The sequence below is a fragment of the Zonotrichia albicollis genome, chromosome 6 (genome assembly GCF_047830755.1).
Source record: "Zonotrichia albicollis isolate bZonAlb1 chromosome 6, bZonAlb1.hap1, whole genome shotgun sequence".
NCBI lineage: Eukaryota > Metazoa > Chordata > Aves > Passeriformes > Passerellidae > Zonotrichia > Zonotrichia albicollis.
The window spans coordinates 47,510,833-47,515,573 of NC_133824.1; the positions used below are offsets into that span (position 1 = coordinate 47,510,833).

The 4,741-nt window shown below is 54.6% G+C and overlaps 1 protein-coding gene across 2 annotated transcripts in view; it reads right to left on the reverse strand.

Annotated features, from left to right (window-relative positions):
• The window catches only part of LOC102069382 (EPS8 signaling adaptor L2), a 50,946-nt gene extending 47,380 nt beyond the window's left edge, over positions 1–3,566 (reverse strand). The window contains exon 1 of one of the 2 annotated variants that reach the window (XM_074543517.1): positions 2,502–3,566. The gene's annotated coding sequence lies outside the window, so the exon portion shown is untranslated. The remainder of the gene's footprint in view (positions 1–2,501) is intronic. The other variant, XM_074543518.1, reaches the window with a different exon arrangement.
• Between the last annotated feature and the right edge of the window lie 1,175 nt (positions 3,567–4,741).

Below are 4,741 nucleotides of genomic sequence, written 5' to 3' on the forward strand. Positions count from 1 at the left end.
AACACTGAGTCTGCTTCAAAACCACAAACCTGCCCTGGCCCAGCACTTCAGAGAGACCATGGAATGGAAGGGAGAAAGCCAAGGGTATGACAGAAAGTGCTCCTAAGCAGTAGTCCCAGATCCAGCCCTCTGGGAATAATACTCCAAGAGTCCCCCACGCTCTCAGGACTTATTTCATATGGATGTTTCTCAAGCCCACACAAGCCAACGCATTTGTTCTCCCTGTTTCACTCCTTTCCTTTTTGCCACAAGGACTGAAACCTCCCCAGTCCTACAGTGCATTAGTGTCTCTTCTGAATCTTTCGTTTCCAGAATGATCCCGTGACCCTATGAAAAGCATTTTGTTTTCCAGCACATTCCAAGCCATCTCATCCAGCAGCAGATGCCAACAAACCTCTGGCAGGTTTGGCCCAGCAACCATGCCCCAGCAGGGTCTCCTCTCAGGATCCACAGCCTGGCTGAGTGAGCAGAGCAAGCAGGCCAGGGCTCTTCCTGTACAATCCTTCCCTGTCTCTTCATGCCCTTGGATGAATCCAGACAGGCAGCCATGACAATTTGTCACAGCCTGACAAAATGGTGGCTGCTGTGACATCACCAAAGACAGCATCTGCTCTGCAGTGTCCTTCACAGAATCATCATGCTTGGAAGAGACCTTTGAGATCATCTAGTCCTACCCTTGACCCATCACTCCATCCATGGGAGTTGGGCAGATGGAGACCCAGGAGCAACAACCTGCAGGGCTATTTCAGGCTCAAGGCTGCTCTTTGTCACTCTGACTGATGGGGAGTGGTTTGCAGTCAGCAAAGGTGAGCACTGAAGGCACATTCTGTCTGCCCCTGCGATACCTATCCTGTGGCTCAGAAGACATTTCCTGCTGGCGCTGAGCAGGATCCCTGCTGCCCTCCTCTCTCATGGTGTCTGTGTCCACCCTGACATGTGGGGTGATGGCAGAGGGGCAGAAAGCCAAGGACTCAAAGCTTGTCTTGGCAAACTGCTCCATGGCCCCACGCGAGCAGTGTGCGCACGTCACAGCCGTTCTCCAGCGTCACTCACAGCTGCTCCCTTCCCGGGACTTCACCAACAGCCACTTCAACAATGCTGGTGCCAAACTTTTCCTTGGGTGCCCAAAAACATCCCCTGCTCCTCTAAGCTCTATGATTACATGACAAAGCCACCCTGCCCTGATGAGTACAGCAGAGTAGATCCTGCTCTAGACCACTTGGAGAGCTGAGGCACAGTTGGGACAACACAAGCTCCTTCCCAAGGCTTCAGCTGCGGAAACCAGCAGCAGGAACAATGCAGGCCTGACCACAGTGGATCTGAGCTGCAGTGTTGTCCCAAACACCAGCTCAAGCCTTGGTTTTAAACATGGCCAACCAACGACCTTTGCCTCTCACAGACACCTTCCCACAGTGGATCCCAAGTCCCTCTTCCCAGTCCTGTTTTAAAGGGCTCCTTGGTTCAGCACTGCTGCCTGCCCTTTCTGTCTGTGAAGGACTAATTTTCCTTCTTAATCAACCGAAAACTCACAGAGCAAAACAGAGCCAGGAATGCGCTGTTGCCTGTGGCATCCACGAGCAAAACCGTGCGTGGGTCCCTGCTGTATCAGCTGGGGTCTGAGCCTCTGTCTGTCACTTCTTTACTCAGAAAAAGTCCTTTTTGGGATACATGCCAGCCGAGTTCAGGCACTCCTGGATGAGCAACTACCAATGGATCTGATCCCTGCTTTTGGAGCAGCCCAGCAACACAAGTGTTAACTCCCTGTTGCCCTAATTACAGCAGGGCAATCAACGAATTTTACTACTGTGCTGTGTCACAGTTATTTCCAGTATTTGAAAATAATGTCAGTCACATCATTTGTCCCTGAGCCTTGTCCTCAGTGGAGTTTGCACCAGCATTTTCCAGGAAAATAAGAGAAAGGGGACGGGAATGTTGTGACTCGTTAACGTAGATGAAATCTCCTCAGGAGGCAGAGCTGTCACCAGAGGGAACAGGGCAGCTCCGAGCTTCCCTCAGTGCTGAAATCGGGTGGTGAATCCTACCAAGACGAGGGGTAAGGGGAGCTGGCCCACCAAAACCAGCAGCTCTTTGAGGGGCCCGGCGGGGAACGGCCTGAAATTCTACACATTTCCCCAAAAGAGGAAACCCCGAGGTTTGCAAACAAACAGCTGCTCAAAACTATGTCTCTAGACTTCATTAGGAACAGAAAAAATGCCTCGTTCTGTGCCAAATGGACATTTTGCTGCCAAGAAAGTGCCACCTACTGGATCTCACCCGGTGGGGAATCACCAGGACGGGAAAAAAACTCAGAAAACACAATGCTGGGAAAAGTACATTTTTTCATATTTTTTACTAAAATAACAGAAAACTACACTGATAGTTCTCCCGGCCACATCCCCTCTCCAGCCATTCTCCCTCCACAGCAGAATCAGACAGACTTTTGAAGTGGATAAAAGCTGGGGAGGGGGATGAAGTTTTAGGATTTGCAAAGAGGGACTCACCGGTGCTGAGAAGCCGCTCTCGTCTCCCGCAGTTCGCTCAGCTCCCGTGAGTTCTCTCCCGGTTTCCCGTGCCTTCCTAGTTAAATCCTGCTGCCATTCTCCAGCAGTCAAGCTCCGTGTCCTGCCTGCACAGGCTGTGAGCCCGATGCCCCGAAGGCTGAAGGAGAGTGAGTGGGAGGCAGAGCCCACCCGGCACCCCGGCCTGGGGGTCCCCTTGCCGTGGCTCCCCTCTGCCCTTTCCTGCCGGTGCCGCTCGCTGCGGGTGTCTGAGAGCAGGTGACAGAGGTTCCTTGGCACAGGAGAGAGGAGGGGAGGGATGTGGAGGCAGAAGAGGTGGAGCTGGGACCCGGAGCAACAGGTTACTGTATAACCAGGAGCCGGTGGCCCCGGGAGCGCCGGGGGCTGCTGCAGCCTTCGCCCACTCCCCAGGCAAGGCGACCAAGAGCCCAGGAAGGACGTGTTAAACTTCGGGTTTCTTGCTCCCAAGAACATTTTGTACCCAATGGGAAGGGTGAAGGTGGCGAGGGGAGGTGAAGGAGTGCTTGGAGCTCAGTTTTCCATCGCCGGTGAGGGAGGGGACGTGCTGCCCGACCGCCTCATGGGGGGAACAAGGCACCTTTTGTGCAGCCCAGGGCTCTCCTCAGCGCTGGCTCGCCGCTTGTTTTCCTCCAGCATCGCCCCTGCCTGCTCTCCGTCCCGACGTCTGCGGCAAGGAAAGGTGTTGGGAGACGGAGGGAAAAGGCAAAGCGTCCTTTCTCTCACACTCCCCAAAGCAATCAGAAGCAGAGTCCCCTTTGGGGTACCTCCTCTGTGGCACTGTGCACCTTGGGGTTATATGGCCATAAAGCCCCTCGTTTTGCCCCTGCTCTTCCATGAAAGACAGTAAGTTTAGATGGGATATTTGGAATAAATTCTTCCCTGTGGGGATGCTGAGACTCTGGCACAGAGAAGCTGTGGCTGCCCCATCCCTGAAATTGTTCAAAGTCAGTGCTTGGAACAACCTGGGATAGAGGAAGGTGTGCTTGGCAGGGAAGGTACCAGCTGGGTCATACCGATGGCAGGGTGGGATCATTCTGGTTAGCCATTCTTCTTCCAAAACTGAGGCTTTTGAGAGTGTTTTTATGGAAGCGCAGGTGTCCCCCACCATGCCCACGCTGAGTGTTGAATCACTGCCATGTCCATGTGAAGCGAGACCCCGTGTTGCTGGCCCTGGTAGGAAACAGCTGCAACTGCGACACTAGGGAAAGAAACAAGGAAAAGCTTCCCCCTGAGGACAGCGGTCTGGGAGAAGCCCAAACTCCTTAGCTTGACATTTGCTGAGCTTCCCGCTGCCGTGGGTTTCTTTGAGGGGCTTCTGCCCAGCGCAGGGCCTGGCCCGGGTCCAGGCGCCGCACGCCCGGAGGAGCCGCCCCGGTGAGTTCCTGTGGGAGGAATGCGGCCGGGTGAGCCGGGCGGGCAGGGGGAGAGCAGCTCCCTGCTGACAGCCGGCATTTCGGCAGCTCGGCTTTGACAGAACCACGACCTCTCCTACTGCGGGAGAACACGAACCGATACTCGCTGTGACACTCCCCCCCAGCGCCCCGTCATCCTCCTCGCCAGGATCCCCGGGGATAGATTGTGAAAACACGACCGGCCCCAGGAAAGGCAGGATTTAGGGAATGCCTGCTGTAGCAGGCAGAAGGGATATCAGTCCAACACAAGAGAAATGCAGTGGGAATGTCAGCTGTGCTGGAGGCTTCTGAGCCTCAGCAGCCAGAAGGTTTTGTGCAGGAGATCCCTACTGCCTGAAATGCATCACTGGGGTATTTCAGCAGGATATATACTGCTGGGTTGGGCTGGGCTGACTTTCCTGGGATGCAAACAGGGAGTTGACAGGATGGTGTTTTAAGGCACTGCTTCCTATGCAGCTCCACATTCACAATGAGGACAGGGCTACTGTGAGCTGCTGTGCCCCACAGGGAATCTCTTAACTGCTCTGCAGAGGCAGCAGCTTTTCCTCTGGGCAGGGAAGAAAACCACAGCAGAGCTTATTACACCTTCCCAGCTGTCCCACCTGACAGCTGCTGCCGGTGGGGGTGGGCCAGAGGCAACTGCAGAATCATGGAATGGTTTGGCAGGAGGGAATCACCCTGTGGTATGGTGGTGGTTCCTGGCGTGGCTCCCAGGTGTGGAATCAATTGAGTGCATGTCCTCGAACTCCCTCCTTCACTGGAGCACCAGGCCACTGCAGAGGGACATCA